Raw genomic sequence first — 22,400 nt, 5'->3', positions numbered from 1 at the left:
TGTTCAACATCACTTGACATCAGGGAAATACAAATCAAAACCACAATAAGATACCACCTCACACCTTTCAGAATGGCTGACATTTAACAACTCGGGGAAATAACAGATTTTGGTGAGGCTGTGGAGAAAGGGGAACTGTCTCACACTGTTGGTGGGAATGCAAACTGGTGCAGCCACTCTGGAAAACAGTATGGAGGTTCCTCAAAAAGTTAAAAATAGAGCTACCCTACAATCTAGCAATTCCACCATTAGGCATTTATCCAAAAGATACAAACATAGTCCTTTAAAGGGGCACATGCACCCCAATGTTTATAGCAGCAATGTCCACAATAGCCAAAATATGTAAAGGGCCCAGATGTCCATTGACTGATGAACGGAGAAAGAAGATGTGGTATATATATACCATGGAATATTACTCAGCCATCAAAAAGAATGAAATCTTGCCATTTGCAACAATGTGATGGAACTGGAGGGTATTATGCTAAGTGAAATTAGTCAGAAAAAGACAAATGCCTTATGATTTCACTCCTGTGTGGAATGTAAGAAACAAAACAGATGAACATAGGGGAAGGGAAGGAAAAAAAAATAAGATAAAAACACAGAGGGAGGCAAACCATAAGAGACTCTTAAGTATAGGGAACAAACCGAGGGTCGCTGGAGGGGAGGTGGGTGGGAAGATGGGGTAACTGGGTGATGGGCATTAAAGAAGGCACTTGATATAATGAGCACTGGGTGTTACATGCAACTGATGAATCACTAAATTCTACTCCTGAAACTAATAATACAGTATATGTTAACCAAATTGAATTTAAATAAATTATTTTTTAAATCTAGAAGAGAGCACAAGCAGCAATTTTTCTGACATTGGCTGTAGCAACACATATATCTCCTGAGGCAAGTGAAATAGAAGCAAAAATAAACTCTAGGGACTACATCAAAATAAAAAGCTTTTGCACACTGACGGAAACAATCAACAAAACTAAAAGGCAACCTACTAAATGGGAGAAAATAGTTGAAAATATTGATAAAGGGCTAGTACTCAAAATATATAAAGAACTTACACAACTCAACACCAAAAAAAACAAATAATCTGATCAAAAACGGGCAGAACACATGAACAGACGTTTCTCCAAAGACGACATCCAGATGGCCAACAGACACATGAAAAGATGCTAAACATCAATCATCAGGGAAATACAAATCAAAACTATAATGAGAGATCACCTCACACCTGTCAGAATGGCTAAAATCAAAAACACAAGAAACAAGAAGTGTTGGCAAGTATGTGGAGTAAAAGGCACTCTCGGGCACTGTTGGTGGGAATGCAAACTGGTGCGGCTACTGTGGAAAACAGTATGGATGTTCCTCAAAAAATTAAAAATAGAACTACCCTATGATCCATTAGTCGTACTACTATTTACCCAAAAAATACAAAACCACTCATTTGAAAGGATATATGAACCCTTGTGTTTATTGCAGCATTATTTACAATATCCAAATTATGGAGGCAGCCCAAGTGTCCATCAATAGATGAATGGATAAAGAAGGTGTGGCATAGATAGATACACACACACACACACACACACACACACACACACAATGGAATATTATTCAGCCATAAAAAGAATGAAATCCTGACATTTACAATGACATGGATGGAAGTAGAGAGTATAGTGTTAAGCAAAGTAAGTCAGAGAAAGACAAATACCACATGATTTCACTCCTCTGTGGAATTTCAGAAACAAAACAAATGAGCAAAGGAACAAAAAGAGACAAACGAAGAAACAGACTCATCACTACAGAGAACAAACTGGTGGTTACCAGAGGGGAGGTGGGTGGGGGATGGCTGAATTAGGTGATGGGGATTAAGAGCGCACTTACCATGATGAGTGCTGTGTAGTGTATAGAATTGTTGAATCACTATATTGTGCACCTGAAACAAACATTGTATGTTACCTTAACTGGAATTATTTTTTTTTTAAAGGATCTTACGAAGAAAAAAAAAAATCAATAGAGACTGAGAGAAAGAAACGATGGAGATGGGCATGTTAAGTGACTCAGGTCCTCCGTATAGACATGCAGCACTGAATCATTGAGGAAGTTTGGATGCTGGTTTCTCACATCCACAGAGAACAAGGAGGGGTTGCCTTTTTCTACCATTTGGTGATTGCCTGGTTTAATCTTCTGCAAATGCCAATATCTTTCTTATTTGTTTCTATCTCTTTAGAGGATAATCATTCATTCGACAACTACTTATTCAGACCTTACCATGGGTCAAGAACAGTTCTGAGCCCCGGGGACACAATGAACAAAACAAATGAAAACCTCTGCCCACTGGAGCTAACAAGCTAATGAGGAAATATCACCTATTGTGGTAATTATTCCTCTTATCTCGCCACCAGCCCCCTTGTCTTAACTGTTTGGCACATTATTTGCCTTTTTTTCTGCTGACAAAATTAAACCAGTATCTGGTAAAGATCTGTTCCTTAAACATTTGTTGAACTGATGAATGGTGACTCCAAATGGATTTAGTGAATCTTTCCCTTTTGTCTTTAGGCAAATACCTCCCTCCCTTTGCAGGCTCAAGCTTTTGAGCTAGCCCAGCCCAACTGCAGCAAGATTTGATTTAGTTTATACCTTTGTCTCCATCAGATGAGGAGCATCTTGTAATAAAGAAATTAATCGAAGCACCACTGCATCATCAGCACTGAGAAGACGCAAATATTTATTCAGTTCACTTTGATGTTGATTTTCCTTATATTTAGTTGCTAGGATAATCTCTCCAGCCATAGAGCAGAAACTACAGCTAGGAAATTAGGGAAGACCCTGAGGTCAAGCCTCAAGCAACTTGCACTCCCGACTGAGATTTCCATGCTTGCCAAACGTTGAGTACTAATTAATACACTGTTAAGATTCCTTTTAGTCCTAAAATTCTAAGCACTCAATAGATGTGAGCTAACAAAATAAGGTACTCTTAAGCAGGAAAAATACTATTTGTTTATCTTCAAGAGACCAAATTTATCTAAGGCCCCTATTATCTCTTTTTAGGTATTTTATTGCTTTTAAAAATTATTTTTAGTGAGGGACTTGAGGTTCAAAGATACAACCTGTCCAGGGTCAAAGGGTTGCTCACTGTTTATCCAACATTTGAACCCAGATCTATTTGACTCCAAGCCCAGTGCATTGTCCCTGTAGCAGGAGACAGACTTATATAGGTGGTTTCACCAGGATAGAAACCAGTTTCATCAGCCCTTTTTTTTTTATTACAGGACACGATAGAAGAATAAATTGTCATGGAGTAACAGTATTAACACTACAATATTATCACTACATATTTTTTCCTGACTCCTGCCCCATCCACTTATTGGAAGTTATATGTGTTAGAGACATTTTAAAATTCTTTAAATTGTGCTACTGAGAATGAACTCAGTTCCTACTGATCAAGGGCACTTGAGCTAGCATTACCTCCTCCCCACCTAATGCCTCCACATACACCCTCATAAACCCAAATTATTAGGCCAAACAATCTGCCTTTGGCCTCAGGATTTGCAGCCATGGTGTAATGATAGCTGAGGAAATTCTCTAGGCTCTGAAACCAAAAGCAGCTCTTGGGAAGTTTGCCTTGGGAGCTGACATATAGGTTTCTACTCTGAAACTGTCAGCGCTACAGAGATTTCGTGTAGAGGACACACAAAGACAGAGCTGCCCAAGGAGCCCCAGATATGGTTGCCCCCACCTATTTGAGTCTTCCTAGAATCAACTGCCAGACATGTGAGTAAAAGAACCTTCAGAGGATTTCAGTCCCAGCCTTCAAGCTGCCCCAGGCAACGTCACACAGAGCAGGCACGAGCACTGCACACATCGCAGATTTGTGAGCAAACTCAATATTAAACCATAAAAATATAAATCTCAGGATGGTTATGCAGCCATGCTAATTAGGGCAATACTCCTGCCTCCAAACAGACACTGTTGCATCATATCTAAGAAATTTTTTCTAGAATATAGTCACCCGAGGCGCCTACATTACAAAGATATTCCCAGGCATCCAAAGTTCTTCTGCTCTAATCTTGATTCCTGAATTCTTTCAGGACCCACTCACTGCCCCTTAGTGGCCAGCCAGTCACACTTACTCCAGAATCTCTCCTACTTGATCCTCTTCAGAACTCATTACCACAACATGTGCAGGAAAAATTTTCTATCCTTAAGTTCTAAACAAGCACCTCATTTTCACTATTCAACCTCAGTGGATATTCCAGTTGTAGAGGACAGTCTGAACATGCTCTTATCAAAGCACACAAGAGTCCAGACAGATTCTCTACTGCTATACCTCCAAAATCAAATATCACTGGTTCACCTACTCAGGCTTCATTGTCTCTTCAGAAGAAGACATTGCTCTGCCCCATGCAGACCTCTCGCTTCTACCAACACTGGTGACTACCTGATCCATCCTCTTCCAATCCTCCAGGTCCCCATTCCTCCTGGATCTGTTGTCACCCTGCCTATTCAGGGACAACCCCTCTTGTGTCTCTACCCGCCTTCACCACCAAAATTTTAGAAAAAGCAATCTATGCATGTCTCCACTTCATCATTCATTCCTTCTTTACCTCTTAAAGTGGAAGACAGTTCAAAGGGCACAGCGAGGCAGAGAGGCAAGATCTAGGCTAGACTGACTGGACAGCCACCCAAACATGACTGAGGGAATGTGTTATTTCTTGAAGATCTCACAATCTGAAATTTGGATCTTTGCTTATGTATCCAAAAATCATATCTTTCCAGAACAGAGTTGATAGGATCCATAATTAGGGTCATGGTGATTCAACTAACTCTGATATGTAAACTGGAATTCCAACAGTAAGAAATTATACCTGCTTTGTGAACCAGAATGCTTGTGCCCACAAGATTTACTATTGCTTTTTTCCTTAATCAGCAACAGGAGTCAATAAAATGAGATGAAATGAGAGGATAAAAAAAAAAGTTTCTTATGGTTTGTAAGATTTTATTTATTTATTTGAAAGAGAGAGAACATGAGCAGGGGGAAGGGGCAGAGGGAGAAACACACTCACCACCGAGCGGGGAGCCCAACACAGGGCTCAATCCCAGGACCCTGAGATCATGACCTGAGCTGAAGGCAGATGCTTACTGAGTCACGTAGGCATGCACCCCCCATAAGAGACTCTTAACTCTCGGAAACAAACTGAGGGTTGCAGGAGGGGAGGAGGAAGGGGGATGGGGTAACTGGGTGATGGGCATTAAGGAGGGCATGTGACATAATGAGCACTGGGTGTTATATGCAACAGATGAATAACTGACCTCTACATTAGAAACTAATGCTACACTCTATGTTAACTAATTGAATTTAAGTAAAGTAAGTTTAAAAAGAAAAAAAACAGGAATCAAAATTTTATATCCTTTTACATCAATCCTAAAAGACACCCCCCCTCTCCAAATTTAACCTGTCCAAAATCAGAACGCTTCTTACAATTGACGGTGTTTTACAGACACTGTCAGCCAGATGGCAGTCATGACATAGTGATTTAAAACTTTGTTGCTGTGGGTTCCTCAAGTTATATGTAAAATTACCACATAGCTCAACAATTCCACTTCTAGGTATATACCCAAGAGGCTTGAAAACACACATGTGTTTACACAGCAACTTGTACGTGAACGTTCACAGCAGCATTACTCACACTAGTCAAAAAAAGTGAAAACAGCCCAATATCCATCAGCTAATGCATGAATCAACACCTTGTGGTACATCTATGCGATGAAATATTATTCAGCCATAAGAAGGAATGAAGTAAAGATTCATGCTACAACATAGATGAAAAGTAAAAACATTATGCTAAATCAAAGAAGCCAGACACAAAAGACTATACATTGTATGATCTCATTTACTCATGTATATGAAATGTCCAGAATAGACAAATCCACAGAGACATACAGGTGAGTGGTTGCCAGAGGTTGAGAAAAGTGAGTAGTGGGAAGGGACTGCTGATAGCATTAGGATTTCTTGTTGGGATGATGAAAATATTCTGGAATTACATGGTGATTGTGGCACAATGTTGTGCATATATAAAAAATTACTTTACAAGGATAAATAGCATGTGAATTATATCATAATAAAAAAGGGAGGGAGTTAACAAAAAAGTCACAAAACCTCTGTCAAAAATGGGAAAAAACAAGATTAACAAAGTGCCATCATCAATGTGTCCGAGATTTGATAATGATACACAATTTGTGAGAAACCATGTTTGCCAAGAACTTCAAGGCCACAGAATGAGATGGATATTTAAGTGACCAAGGGCTTCAAGTATCACAGGTGAAGGTATTCATCTACATTTATTTTTATGGGGGGGTGGGGGGAGATGGTTAGCAAACTCTGGCCCCTGAGCCAAATCTGACCCCTACCTATTTTTGCGTGGCCTACAAGTTAAGGCTGTTTTTTTACATTTTTAGACGTTTGAAAAATAACCAGAGAAGATTAATGTTAATTATAATTCAAAATTGCATCAAATTCAAATTTGTGTCCAAAAATAAAGTTTTGCTGGAACACAGCCTTGCCCGTTTTGCAAGTACAATAGCTGTGGCAGGGACCATATGGTCCACAAGGCCCAAAATATTATATGGCCCTTTCTAGAAAAGTTTGCCCTCCCCTGATCTAAACTACTACTTTACAGAAGGCATTGGATTACTGATTTTGGTAATAACAGCACTCTGGGTCCAGACCAATGCAGCTCCAACACATCTTACATCTTTTCCAGACTGGTATTTCTCTGATGACTATTCCAGCTTCTTCTAAACACATGAGCCCAGTAAGTTGGGCTACAAGGACATTTTCCCTTCCTGTTCAATTACGATCACATTGTTTCTATGTTTCCTGTTAATTTTAATATTTAAACTCTTAGAGGTCTAGGGGTGTCTTTCTGCTGCCTGTGTGCATCATCTTTTCCCTCCGGACAGCGGGTAGCAGACGCAGCCTCTCATATCCCTCAGACTTTTTGGTGGGCGCCACATGACTTCCAACTGCTATCGTCTGCCTGTTGGTGCCTGAGAGCTTCTATTTCAAAAACACAATAGGCCTCTCTGCCTAAGCTTCTGGCAGGTGAAAAGTGCAGAGGAATTAACACCCCTGGGAGTAATCCTCAACTGGTAACTCTTGGAAATTGGCATAGACATACTGTCTCATCCCTTGGGCATGTATTTTGCATCATTTCCAAGAATGCAAAATTTTCTTAATCCTTATGGGATTAAGCCCTAGTCTCCCACTATGGTAGCTCACTTAACATTACTGGTTTTTTTAGTTGCTTTTTCTTCCCCATTTCATTTCTCCACTTCATATCATGGTTTCCTGAAATTTCCAAATAACCTGCGTGTACTGCAATCCTTGTGTTAGTTCCTACTTCTAAGAGAATCCAGATTAATTTTTCAACTAAAATCATCCCTCCTGCAGTCCTTTCACGCTCATCACGTGGGGGGTATTGTACTTAGATTAACATATAGAATCCCCAGAAATGTCAAATCTTTCAACAAGGACGAAGATGGGTACTGACTAGAAGAAAGGTTGCTCTCCTCCCAAGAGGGATTAAGAACATACCCTTGCCCTGAGATTACAACCAAGCTTTCCCCAGGTTCCTACTGATGCCATCAGGAGAATAATTTCCTGCTATCTGAACCTCTAGCTCCTATTGCCTCAGTTTAGATCCATACGTACAGCTGCCTAATGCACATCATCTGGTTGTAATCAATCTTTTTTGTTTGTATACATATATATTTCAATCATGTATATATATTTATATGTATATATTTACATACACATAGGAAGAGAGTATATATAAAATCCAACTCGATTTTATCTATATCCTCCCCTATTCCAATCCTTTCCCCCCCAAAACAAATTAATAAAAAGCCTCTTTCTTGGATATTCCTTATTCCCTTCATGATCTCATCCTCCAACACAGTTTCCAACTTTAGAAATACTCTTGACCATGTCGCCTCTGGTACGCCCCAGATCCAGTTGGTTACCCAGTCTCTGGTGGTGGGGCCGGAGTGATCTCTGCCTCACTGTGCTCCTGAGATCATCTTCTGCCTTCTAACTGACTTTCTGCTGTTGGTCACTCTACATGCCATCTGACACTCCACACTGCTGCCAAAATTATCCTTCAGAAAAGCCATCAGTTGAATTCTGCCACTTTGCTTTGAAACCTCTTTGACTCCATTTTGCCTACAAAATAAATTTCAATCTTCTGTAGGTCTCTCAAGGCCCTTAACAATTGGTCCAGCTCCCTCTAAGTAAGCTATTTTTCACACACATATGAGTGATTACTTTTCAGATGGATATAGATATTGCTGAGATGAAGAAAATATAAACTCATTTCAAAGCTTTACTGAACTCATACTTATTTTATTCATGTATTTTTCAATCAATGGAATACAAAAAAAGTACAGCTATTATCATGTGGAGTTGCAATTTTCTGATGGTAAAAAGTGATTCTCATATTTTAAATGTTGGGAGCGAACTGGATTTATACTTTTAAAGTTTTCTTCCAACGTTCAGACAATCTAAGTAACTTTTTTGTCAGGGCCATTCCAATGATGTAGACTTTGAGAACAATGGTATGTCTGGGCTGAAAAATAAGCTGGGTTTGGGTTAGTGTGTGCATGTGTGTATAGGTGGTGGTGGGTGGTGAGGAGATTAGCCCAGGGTTTATAGAAACAGGGCAGGATGTTCTACCTTTTTCACAGTAATTCAATTAAAACAACTCTGGTTCCTTTGGTAGGCTTCAGTAAAAGAACTAGAGAAAATTCATCTCAATTATAGCATAATTTATAACAATTCAGTCTTCCTTAATACCCTGTCAGTAAAAGGGAAGATATAAACAGTCTTCCACCTACTGAAGCCACTAATTCTTCAGGCAGCTTCCCCAGGATACCACCTTGTATCAGACAATATCCTATGATAGAATCAGAATGTGGTAACTGGAGGAAGTGAACCCTAGATTCAAATGTATTTGGGGTCAAATCCTGGAAACATTCTTGGGTAACTCCGTGAACTTGAACAAATCACTCTGAGCCTCAAATTCTTTTGTCTTATATGAATAATACATACATTGTATGACCTTGTGAGGACTTTACAAGAAATTAAGTTGTTCTTGTGGGTATTAATGTATTTTTTTTCTTTACCTATTACTAAAATCACCATGAATACCTCATATGTTTAAGGCTTCAAACTCAGTGTCTGAGCTTGTTGAGACCATTTTACTTACTTTTCAGATATGGAAACCAAAAGAGGTTATGTAGGTTGCCTCTTATCATATCATGAACTAGTGATATTTATAATAACCATAAAAGCAAATAGGAGGGGAAAGCTTATAAGAATTGCTAAAAAGCCATCAATATCAACAGAGGTAAAAAACAAAAACAAAACTCACAAATGTGCATCCAGGAAGGGATTTTCTCTAAAACTACTTGATGGTAAGAACCAGAAATGAAAAAAAAGCAAATACCAAAGATCCCCCTGCTCTTACTTACTATTGGGAGATAATTCTCCATAGGTCTCCCAGGTTTTGCTTATCTTTTAAGCAGAGGCACAAACTGCCTTTGTACTCAACCGTTTCAAGAACTTTTATATTGGGAAATACAGTGTCTCCCTCCAGAGCAAAGGTGTTGCTTACTGCCAATTATAAAAGATGCAGTTTCCCTAAGCTCAGGGTTTCTCTCTGTAATGCCACCAACTCACAGCATATGCAGCTGTCACCTAGCCCTCTTTATATTGTCCTGAGGGAATTTGGGTTCAGGGAACCATTACAGGAAAGCCAATAGTCTGGCTATTGCTATTACTGTAATTCAATTCTTTGTCTCTGAGCCGGCATCTCTCTTCTACTAGCATTCATGAAACTGTCGGGCTACTTGTTAGTTTCCAAGTAAGGGGGGAAACCTCAGACCTTCCACAGTTCTTGACATTTGCTAAGTATTATTAGCTATCAAAGCTGCCTTTAAGTCCTTGAAGCAGAAACTTTATATAACAAGCTCCCCTGATGGCTTCATGCAGACCACTAGCAACAGAGACAGATTCAGAAATAGCAGTAATAACCACTTATTTAGTGTATGCCCTGTTACCCTCCCTCCCCATCTTGGATCTCTTCTAGCAGCTCTAGCAACTAATCCCCCAGCTTTTGAGCACTTCGCTGCTAAATGCTCTCACCTGAGACCTTCAGAGGCTGAACTTGGGCACCGGAGCTACCTTGGCTGTATGGAGTACAGGAAGTGGCAGGGACTTGACATTTCTGTCTAGGAGGCTTAACGACTAACTGAAATGGAAAGAGGGGAGTCCTGCTCCTTTTCCTCAAGGCCAAACTCTGGAGTTATAATTTACATTTCATAACTTCCTATGGGACCAGGCTAAGGTTGGGCCTTGCCCTGAAATGGCACCTTTGGCCTGGCCGCTTTTCCTTTCCTGTCCTGCTTCCCCACTATCTTACTGGTTTCTCTTTGGAACAGATCTTTGATAAATACATGACAGATGGTTGGGCTGGGGGCTTCTTCTAGGAGAGCCTGACTAATCTAATCTAACCAATGATTCTCAAGCCTGGTTGTATATTAGATTCAACTGGGGTAACTTTTCAAAAATTATGGTAGTATCTCAGCCTAGGACAATTAAATCAGAATCTCAGCCAGTGGGGCCAGGGCATGTATTATCATCCCCAGATGATTCTAATGTTCAGATCTGATTTAGGTCACTTGAGTGCCACCATCTTCAGGTAGTTTAATTTCACCCTTTGCTATATTCCCAGCATTCAAACAGGGCTAGCAGAAATACTAGCTAGGATATTGCCCAGCCCAGGAAATATCTTCCAGTCTGATACCTTGGCAGCAACATGGCCAGCTTAGGCAGCAGGAGAATGCTTTTTCTGGGCAGTCTTGAGATGGGAAGAGCTTAGGGAAAGTCGTATACAGCTGGCAAGCAAGAGCAGACCACTAGTCCTCCCCACTACCCTTCAAAGACCACTGCTGTTCATGTCTAGCTCCAAATCCAGTTTACAGCATATCTGGTGACACCACATCCATAATGAGTCTCATCTCGACAGCACTCCTAGACCTCTAATTCCTAGTCTGAGGGTGTTGTGATGGTTACATTTTATGTGTCAACTTAGCTAGGCCCCAATGTCTAGTTGTTCGGTCAAATACTGACCTAGATGTTGCTCTGAAGGAATTTTGTAGATGTAATTAATTTCCACAGTCAGTTGACTTTAAGTAAAGCAGATTACACTTGAAAATGTGAATGGGCTTCATCCCATTAATGGAAGGCCTTAAATGCAAAAACAGGTTTCCTGGAGAAGAGTTCTGCCTCAAGAAATGTAGCATACATACCCTGAGTTTCCAGTATGCTAACCTGCCCTAGATTTCAGACTTGTCAGGTCCATATAATCACGAGTTAACTCCTTAGAATAAATCTCTTCTCTTCTCTTCTCTCTCTCTCTCTCTCTCTCTCTCTTTCTCTGGAGAACCCTGACTGAAACAGGTATAATCACCATTCCCAGTCTCAAGGGTCCCTGGAAAACATGAAAAATGTGATATGGCTTTCATTTTAGCCAATACCTAAGCCACACTAAACTAATTGAATTTGACCTAGCCAGCCTCCTAACCGTCCACTTTAAGCTGCTAAGTATATCTCCCTAATCATCCGTCCACCCAGTGCCCAAATGCAGCCAGGTGTTATGCACACTCTTTTTAGGTAGCCAATTACATGACTTGGCCACCTATCCAGCCCCCATGCCTAGAGCCAATCACCGCCTTCCTTCACACACAACATGCTGTATCCCCAAACTATACTTTCCCCTTTACCATCTCCCAGGTCCCCATTCCTCCTGGACTCACTGTCACAATCCAATGCTTAGCACACTTCCAGGCATAAGGAGGTGCTCCGTAAAAACCTAATGAAGGAAAGTTGATCACTTAGCAAGCTCAGAAACAACAAGAGGACTTTTGAGAATTTTTTTTTTTTTTAAGATTTTATCTATTTATTTGACAGCGAGAGTGCATGCACAAGCAGGGGGATAGGCAAGCAGAGGGAGAGGGAGAAGCAGGACCCTGGGATCATGACCTGAGCTGAGGCAGATGCTTAAATGACTGAGCCACCCGGGCACCACTAAGAAATCTTCTGATGGACCTAGGAAAGTTGGAAAGTCCATCTACCCCTCCCCCAAGTGATAGACCACTGGCATCTCATTGGAATGCTATACTGTCAGGGTCAACTACCCACATCCGCATGTACTCACTGGTGTGCAGGTCAAGATTCTACAATTTCTACCAAAAGGAGGTGGGGGGGGGGTCTTAAATGGGAGCAGGTAAATGGCCAAGTACAACCACATCTTGTCTTGGCAATCATCCTGTCAATCTCCTGACCCCTGTTTCAGCCTTATCAGTGCCAGATGGGCCTATATACTCAAGCATCTTGGATTTTACCCTATGTTGGGCCAGTGCTCTCTACCTAGTTCCATGTTCTCATAAGTTATAATTTTGAGAATCTGGACTTAAGAATTGGAGATATTCATTTTGGAGTCCTGGCATTATTAATTACAAGCTAGGTGACATTAAGTCTCAGCTCTTTTACCTATCAAGTGAAACCCACATAACGAATTTCCACAACTGTTGTGAGCTTTAGATGGAACCAGAGAATTAGGGAGATCTAACAGTACATTTGGCACACAGTAATTTTTAAATGTCAGCCATTATCATTTGAGTGAAAGTTAATATTTGACAACCAGACATCACCACAATTATTAAAAAAAAAATAGATCTTATACCTGGGCCAGGATACCCTACCCAACCCTCCAGACACGAGAATCTGAGCAGAACACTTCTGAACTACTCCCATAAGTTTCCCACAAACTGAAGGGAGATAGCAAGAGCTGTTAAAAATGTTTGTATTTTGAAATTGCAATTTTCTTCATCATTTACAATCTTTAAGCTTAACTTTTTTATATGTGAAAGGAGTTGGCTTGTCAGCTTTCCACCATCATAGCTCACAAAAACAACTTCTCAAGGAAAACTGTACAAAACTGAATTAACTCTTGTGCTTCTCAGAGATAACTGCACATAAGAAACACCTGTACAGCTTTACAAAAACGTGCTCAGACTTGCTTTCCAACCAAGAGAGTTCTACTTCTGTGGGTCTGATTGTGGCCCGGATGATCCCATCTTTTCAAAGTCCTCTTGAAGATTCTGCTCACCAACCAAGGTTGAGCACTACTGACCTACTTGAATTACACATAAGTCAAAATTGTACAGAGGATTTGATGCAAAAATAGGAGCAAACTCGTGCCAAAGGGGCTGTGGGCAGCCCTTGGCTGTTGCAGTCTTCTCCGTGGGCCGCTCCTCCATATTCTGTTTGTCCGGCTATGTAAGGGCAGGCTGGAAGTCCCCTCCTTTCTGCAGGGGGCAGGGCGGGGGGTTGCCAGTGGGGCTTCAAATGGGTGGAGCCTCTGCTGCTAAGCAGATGTTACCTCAGACCAGAAGCCCAGGAAACAGAGGAACATGGGGGCGAGGTGGTGACAGGACAGGAGGCAGCTGTGTGTAGAGTGGCAAAAAGGACAGCGAAGCCGGGAGAGGTCAAGAAGTAAAGCTGCATCTATGCGCCTGGCTGTCAGAAAAGAAAGGTGACCCACAAACAGAGGTGTATCCACAGAGAACAACGAGCCCCATCCCAGCTCTTCAGAGGTTTGCTGCACTGTAAATAATGCTGTCTCTGCTTCTGTTCATCACTCTTTTCGAGGAAATTATCTCCTAGTGTTGTTTTTGTTTTCCTCTGCATCTTACTCCTGTCCCCACTCCGTGCACATTTGGTAGGTCCGTGCTCTTCCTAGTCTCAGATCGAGCAGCATGACATAGTAGTTGCCTGACACAAATTTGTGTTGAGCTAATGAGATGTGAGCTGGTAGACTGCCCTCTCCACACTAGAGGCCAGTTCGATTTTGTTCCAGACAAAAGGCATCCCTCTTTCCTGAGTCCACAGCACTTGACAGTTCACTTACAATTATTCCAACCTAACCCGCCCTACAGCTCTTGGGTTACATCGGTGTTTCCACCAGGCTGTGAGCACCTCAGATAAAGCGATTGCTTTATCCCACCAGCTCCCACCCAACACAGCATTGAGCAGGCTCTTCAATGTTTGCTACATGCGAACTAATTTTCTATCTCAGTATTACTTGCCTGGTGTCTGATTTCTTCATCACCAAGAATGAAATCAATGCTAAAAAGGGAAAAACCACAGGGTGGGGTCTTGGCCTCACAACTCTTCTTAATGTAACTGCAGATAACCTAAGGCCTCTGAGTTTCTTTATCTATAAACAAAGTGGACTAAATCAGCTCTCAGGACCCTTCTAGTCAGAGACTGAAGCACGAAATAAAGAAGTTGGAGGCATGAGGTGGTAGAAAAGCCAATGAACCTGTATAAATTCCCTGGAGACCAACTTGACTTCATACAAACCTCACCACAACTCTGAAGTATGGCTTTTATTCCCATTCGAGGGGCGGGGGTGGGGGGTTGGGGGGGAACTCTCAGAGCTTTGATTTGTTGAAGGTCAGATAGTACGCCTCTGATTTGAACCCAAATGTTTGAACCCACAGGCCACCTTCTCTAACCTCCACCCCTGCTTCTCCAGTGGGAGACTGGCTACAAAAGACAGTGTGCTGGAGGATCCTGCTGAAAACCCAGTGGCTACTTTAGAATGAAAATAGTTAATCTCCCCTGTTATCACAGGACAAAAAAACAGTTTCGTAGCATGACATTACTGTTTTATTCAATGATGTATTTTTCCTGCCCCACCTTTATTCACTGATTGGAGTCTATTGAAAGACCCAGGGGCATTTTAAAAGTATTTTACCTGAATGGAGAAAAAAAAAAATCTTTCCCTGCTTTTTACAGGTCTTAGAGCCAATATTGCTTCACCATCCTACCATACCATCCTCCCCTGTGCTCTCTGCAAATATACATTGAAAAACAAATTTATCACTCCAGGTACACCCTTGAACTTAGAGTCCATGCCCTTCTAACAGCTTTGGGTAAGAAAATTACTTACAATAATTAAACTCTAAAACCCAGAAAAAATATTTCATGAAAATGTGATCTAGTTGGTTCCCAGTATTTACATCTTAAGAATCCTTTTCCTACCAAGCATAAAATCGCAATTCCACATAATAGTTGTATTTTTTAGTACCCATTGAGAAAATATGTGATAAAAAGTCAAAATGAATTCAGGTTTTGAAATGCTTGTATCTGCTGCACCTACATCCATCTATATCCATCTGAAAAATAATCTCCGTGTATGTGTGAAAAATAGCTGACTGCAGGATAGGCAAGGCCAGTTGTCAAGGGCCCTGGGGGGCATCCCGAAGAGATTGAAATTTATTCTATGGGCAAAAGGGCATCAAAAGAGTTTTTAAAACAAACTGATAGGACTGGATTGATTTTTTTTCCAGAAGATAATTTTGGCAGCAGTGTAGAGAGCCATTTGTGAAATGGAAAGAACAGTGGCAGGAGTCCAGGAAGGACATAGGAGAGGATATCAGGAACCACAGTGGCACAGAGATACCTCTGAGGCCAACACTGGGGGATATGATGAGCAATCCGAGGTGAGCAGCACGGGAGATGGAGGGCCAGCAGAGGTTTCCTGCTTCAGAAACTTTTGGAAACTGTTACCTTGAAAAGAATAGGAACGCCAGGGGAGGTAGGTGTATTTTGGATGAGGTTAGAGGGGTGGAATGGTTGGTAAGACTGACGATACGGACATGGATTTATATATATTAAGTTTGAAACGACAGGGTACATTCAGGTGATATCTCTTTAGCATGCCATTGGATATTTGAGTCTGATAATGAGGACATCTGAGTTGCATCTTTAGTCAGCAGTAAACCTTAGTTGTACGACAATAGCTTACAAGTTAGACAGGCCTTGGTTCAAATCCACTTACCAACTTGCTTAAGCAAAATTCCTGAAGTTTACCAAGCCTCAGTTTCTCCATTTGAAAATGGAGATCCTTAATACATACTTCAAGGGTTTCTTATAGAAGATTTTATTTGAGAGAGAGAGAGAGAGAGAGAGAGAGAGAGAGAGAGACATGTGTGGAGGGTGCAGAGGGAGAGAGAGAGAAAATCTTAAGCAGACTTCCCACTGAGTACAAAGCCCAACACAGGGCTCGATCCCAGGACCCTGAAATCATGACCTGAGCCAAAATCAAAAGTTGGAAACTTAACCAACTGAGCCACCCAGGCACCCCTATAGGTTTTTTTTTAATTAAAGATTATATATATTAATAAAATGCATGACATGTGGTACTCAAAAGAAATACCACGTGCTATTATACAGATGCAAACAATCAGAGTATTGGTCTCATCCCCTGAGATAATAGAACTTCTCATTCTCAAAGAGCAAAAGAGAAAAATAAAAAGTGGGGCCCTGGGGATGTAGTGCTAGAGAAGAACTGAAGGAAAGGCAAGCAAAAAAGTCAGAGAAGGAAAGAAATGAATCAGAAAAAGAGGGTGTGGGCGCCTGGGTGGCACAGCGGTTGAGCGTCTGCCTTTGGCTCAGGGCGTGATCCCGGCGTTGTGGGATCGAGCCCCACATCAGGCTCCTCCGCTATGAGCCTGCTTCTTCCTCTCCCACTCCCCCTGCTTGTGTTCCCTCTCTCGCTGGCTGTCTCTATCTCTGTCGAATAAATAAATAAAATCTTAAAAAAAAAAAAAAAAAAGAGGGTGACCTGGCAGTCACAGGAGGAAAGAGCTTCAACAAGTCTGATCCCTGAGGATGGGCCGTCCACATTAATCTTGGCTTGATAAGGGAGTCACGATGCCGGAAGAGGGATGTGAGATTTGGGATGGGAACCTATGAGCAGATTCCAATAAAGCTGGGGACCTTGAACCCCTAAATTCTGCGGATCCTCCTTTGCCAGCAGAAGTAGCCCTTCCACCTCTGTCTGAAGAGCTTAGTCTCCCCAGCCTATAGAATCTATCATGTCTTTTTCTAAAGTAATTGCCTTGCAGAGAACCACCGGTCTTCCTCAGGAGCTAACCTCGTGCATCTCATTACTTCTATACCTGTAACCAGACTCAGGTCCCAGCTGGCCCCAGGAGGGAAGCTATAAAGCATAACTCATAAGGAGATCAATACACACACACACACACACACACACACACACACTGCAAGATTTTGTCAATTTATATTGACAGAACCTCAGTAATGTGCATGAAAAGTGATCCTAAGTTGTACTGGATCAGAGAAGAAGACACATAATGTTGGACCCTCTGAAATCAATTGATCTTAGGTGCCCTAAGCAGGGTTTCTGGAATTAGTGTGTTAGCTCTAGGGGCTGTGAATGGCTTTGAAAGTTTGGTTGGTTGGTTGATTACTGAAACCTGGAGTTAAAGACACTTTGCTCTAAATGGATTTCAGGTTTCATAACCTTCTCAGTATAATGATGAAAGGATCCTAAGGCTTAGGGAAAATGATATACTTAAGTAGATTTATCATGTAGTACTCTCTATGTGCCTCAGAATGGTCCAGAGGATACACCTTTTACTAAGGCTTTGAGAAATACATTAGGGAAAGGAGCCTAGCATCCATACAGAGCTCTGTGGTGGCTATTGTCTAAAGATTAGAAATGAGAGGAAGAAATGATGCCATCAAAATGGGGTCTCTGATTCTGATGGGGATGATGAGATCCTGGGTGGCAGGAGTCACTTGGTGGCATTTAATTACAAAAGATGAAGATGTTGTTACCGTAATGGGCAACACAGCTGAAAAGCAAGACAAAAATCTGGCCCATAGAGACCTTCGTCATTCAATAGTTCATCACAAGGTCCCTAGAACTGAAATAAATGATCACCCTACTAATGTCTCACTTGGTTTGTATAAGCAGTGTAGTGAAAAGAAGTCATACCCTATTAGCAATAAAGAATTGTGGACCCTCAGCCAATTGCCAGACTTAAGCCAGTTCAAAGACCCAAAGCCCCTTGAATGAAAGGAAAACAGTCTCCTTGAGGTACACTCCTACTAGACAACCAAAAACGTATACTCTGAGTCTTCTTCGGAGCCCTGGTTGAGTGGTCTTCAACTTGGGGCACTCTTGCTCTCTGGAGAATAGTTAATTTCTGGAGACATTTTGGTTAGTCCCAACTGGGAAAGTCCTTCTGGAATCTAATGAGTAGAGGCCCGAGATGCTACTAAACCTCCTACAATGTATAGGATAGTCCCCCCAACAGAGAATTACGTAGCCCAAAGTATCAAGAGTGTCAATGTTGAGAAACCCTGGTTTTCCTAAAAGAGCTGTGACCACTGAGTTTCAACGAGCAGCATGTGGGTCAACCTCATAATTTTCAGTGATTCAGGAGGACCAAAACTAAACATTACACTTGGATTTGACATATATAATAAACCTGGGAGCCACAACACAGATTGGAGAGTGATGTGAGAACAGTATTCAGACATTCCTAGAGCTCTGAAAGTTTAATTATCCAAAGCATTATATAATTGCAAGAGAGAGAGGGTAATCTGGATTAAAAATAGAAAGCATATAATTAACCATATTAACAGGTTTTTAAAAACTTTGTTTAAACTAAAAATGCCAAGCGATCCTCTTTCTTTCACTTACCAAATCCAATTCCATCAGCAGCTGCACTCCAAAACTCAGTCCCGATACAATTCTTCTCGTCTCTTCCACTTCTCTTCCACTCCCCGTCCTAGATGAAGCCACCATCATGTCTCTCCTGGAAAGCCGAGTAAGCAAACTTTTTACTTCCTCCCATGCTCCTAGAGAATCTATTCTTGATATGCTGCTGCCAAGCGATCGTCTTAAAATGTAGATTACTTGCAATGCTCCCATGCAGCATAGGGTCCAGGGGAGGATGTGGGCCATACTATATGAAATGAAATTGGGGTCTTTTTCCTACATTGAAGGGAAGCCCAGAGGTATGAGTAAAGAAAACACTGATCCAGTTTCGCTCTGCTTGACAGAGCACATAGGGAAGGTCTCCCTGCTTCCATGCCTGGTCCTGCCCTACTTACACACACACACACACACACACACACACACACACGGAGAGAGAGAGAGAGAGAGAGACTACCCTTCACAGCAGCAGAGTGATCCATCCAAACCGTAAATCAGGTCACTCAGCACAAAACACACTCCCCGCAAGAGCCTGCGGGAACAAGCAGCTAATCTAAGTAGTCCTGAGTGGGGCCTGAGGGTCTTATAGTGTTTAATCTCTCCAGGTGATTCTAATGTGTAGCCAATGCTGAGAACCACTAGCTTACAGCTGAGCTTCTCCAAAGTCTAATGTGCATACAAACCACCTGGAGTCTTGTGAACTTCGCTTTCTGACCCGATACGGCTGCGGTGGGGCCTGAGATGCTGCAGTTCTAACAAGCTCCCAGCTGGTGCTAACGCTGCCTTCTGAGGACCACACTCTGCATAGCCAGAGCCTAGGAGGATAAATCATTGCTCCCCTCTGTCCACCTGCCTTGCTCATAATTACTTGCAACTGTATTTTTCACCCTCTATCAGTCCTCCAGTTTCCCAGCCTCTGGACCCACTAATAACTCTGCAGTCAGCCAGCTCAGGACTTCCCAACAGGACCTTCAAGGACAGAATTTTGTGGACAAAAGAATGATAGAATGATGGTGCCCACTATGAATAAGCCCAGAATATTTGAATGGGAAACACCATATTTCTTCCTAAGGTACAGTAAGGCTTTCCTCCAGGTAAAATTAAGCAAAATTCAGCCCCACCAAGTCCTATTGGAAAATGGATCTTCAGTAACATGTTAAAACCTAATCATAGTACCCTCCTCTAATACGTATCTAGATCAGTGTTTCTTAACTTTTTAGTTATTATCACCTCCCTAGGTACACTATTAGACTTTTTTCTCTAATCACAATCCCTTCCCCCATGCAATGTTAATGCCACAACTCCTTCACCTGTCAAATAGCAGTAAAAAAACACCTCCAGGGCTATCATGAGCATTGGGACAATTAACACCCAGCAGAGAGCCTGGCTCCCATTTGAGGCCTCTCTAGTGAGAGACTGACTTAAAAAGATGGTTGCCTTGGTGATGTCGCCTGAAGAATTGGTGGCTTCCTTGGGAGGGGAAATAGTTTCCAGTCTCCTTTTTTTTATTTCAGGATTCAACTAACGACCAAGTTGTATCATATTACAGTACAAACTTATCACTAAAGAATTATTATTACTTTTTCCTGACTTTACTCTTTCAAATTAAATTCTACCGTCGGTGCCAAAGGCCTCTTAAGAGTCTACCACATAAGGGATAAAGAAAGGGGGGGTAATCAGAAGGGGGAATGAAACATGAGAGACTATGGACTATGAGAAACAAACTGAGGGCTACAGAGGGGAGGGGGGTGGGGGAATGGGATAGACCGGTGATGGGTAGTAAGGAGGGCACATATTGCATGGTGCACTGGGTGTTATACACAACTAATGAATCATCGAGCCTTACATCGAAAACCGGGGATGTACTGTATGGTGACTAACATAATATAATAAAAAATCATTATTAAAAAAAAAAAAAGATTCTACCACATAAGAAAAAAATTCCTTAAAATATTTAGTATTTCAACAAATAATTAAAAAATGAATATTTCATAAATAATTTTTAGCCATTTTCATCATTTAACCTCATTTCTTGAAAAGGAGAAAGGTAATGACTTATGATTTTCCTATTAAATCAGTATATAAGAAGAAATTTTAAATTGAAATTCTAAATCAGAAGTACATTTGACATTGTCATGGTTCTCAATCCTGATTGGTCCTCAGAATCACCTCTAGAAGATCTTAAAAAAAAATGGGTGGCTCAGTCGATTAAGCGCCTAACTCTTGGTTTCAGCTTAGGTCATGATCTCATGGGCTGTGCGATGGAGCCCCACGTTGGACTCTGCACTCAGTGGGGAGTCTGCTTGAAGATTCTCTCCCTCTGCTCTTCCCCCTTCCCTCTCTCTCCTCTCTCATGCACATGCTCTCACTCTCTCTCTCCTTCTCTCTCAAATAAATACATCTTTAAAAAAAGACAGTTTTGGGGGCCATAGCAAATGTGCTGCAAAGACATCTTATACTCGTCTTTTGGGGCATATATATCTGTTTCTGTGGAGTATATATCAGAGAATAGAATTGCTAAGTCATAGGGTATGCATGTGATCAGCCTTTGTAGATACTCTCAAAGAGCTTCCCAAAGCAGTTACACAAATTAATAATCACATCAGCAGTGTCTGAGAATTCCCATATTCCATACCTTCACCATCACTTGGGGTTCCGTCCTTTCTATTTCAACCATTTCAGTGATTGTTTTAATTTGCATATCCTGAAACACTAGCGAATGAAATTGAGCATATGTTTATTGATCATTTGTGTATTTTCTTTTGAGATGTGTCAAAGTATTTTTTAATTGAGTTTTTTTACTTATTAATATGTTCTATATATTATATTCAAGGTACAAGTTCTTTGTTTTATTTATATATATGTATTGAGAATATTTTCCTTTACATCTCATGCTATTAGTGGTGACTTTTGTTGAACAGAAGTTCTTAACTTAATATATCCTGATTATCAGTTGTTAGCCATCTAGATGCCCCATCAATAGTAAAGCGGATAAAGAAATTATAGTTTATTTGCAGAATGAAATACCATATGGCAATAAGAATGAACAAATTAAAACTATCTGCAATAATATGGATGAATCTCATATGACATTGAAAGAAACTAGACACAAGAGTATATGTTGTTTTAATTCTATTTATTGTTTATTTCTTTTAATTCCCCAAACTATGCTAATCCATGATGTTAGAAGTCAGCATATTGACAACTTTTGCTGGGCTACAGTAACTGGGAAGGGGTTCAAATGGCTCTCTTGAGCTACTGGGGATAATCTGTTTTTTGATCTGCACCTGATTGCTCGAGTTTGTTCAGTTTGTAAAAATTCATCTAGGTTTACATTTATTATATGCTTACTTCAATAAAAAGTTAACAAAAATAGAGGTACACAAGCCTAAGCCCCAACCCGAGGGGGCCCAGGAGTCCATGTTTCCTTGTGATTCAGATGGGCAGCCAGGACTTTTGAACAACACTCTGATTATAAATATATACAGATGTAAGAAGGACTGGAAGCCCATTTCTGAAAAAAAAATGTCTAGCTTATTGGACACAGGAAAATGGTGGGATTGTGGAGGTGTTTTTTTCCTTTATCTTTGCCACTTTGTATTCTTACAATGTTGTTTCATGCAGTTATTAAAATCATATGGATTATACTTCTCTGTCCTCTCATTCCTTTTTTCTTTTTTTTTTATTGTTATTGTTGATTATCCAGCAAGAAACGGGTGCTTATAGGTCCAGATATGTGGC

The 22,400-nt window shown here is 41.0% G+C and overlaps 1 protein-coding gene across 2 annotated transcripts in view; it reads right to left on the bottom strand.

Annotated features, from left to right (window-relative positions):
- ASNS (asparagine synthetase (glutamine-hydrolyzing)) overlaps positions 1–22,400 on the bottom strand; it is a 149,911-nt gene that overhangs the window by 57,021 nt on the left and 70,490 nt on the right. Inside the window, exon 3 of one of the 2 annotated variants that reach the window (XM_087861055.1) lies at positions 18,645–18,759. The exons of the other annotated variant lie outside the window; for it this stretch is intronic. The gene's annotated coding sequence lies outside the window, so the exon portion shown is untranslated. The remainder of the gene's footprint in view (positions 1–18,644; positions 18,760–22,400) is intronic. 2 annotated transcript variants of the gene reach the window in all.

The sequence above is a fragment of the Ursus americanus genome, chromosome 3 (genome assembly GCF_024610735.1).
Source record: "Ursus americanus isolate L20-20 chromosome 3, mUrsAme1.1.p, whole genome shotgun sequence".
Lineage (NCBI taxonomy): Eukaryota > Metazoa > Chordata > Mammalia > Carnivora > Ursidae > Ursus > Ursus americanus.
This window is presented reverse-complemented; position numbering and strand designations above follow the sequence as displayed.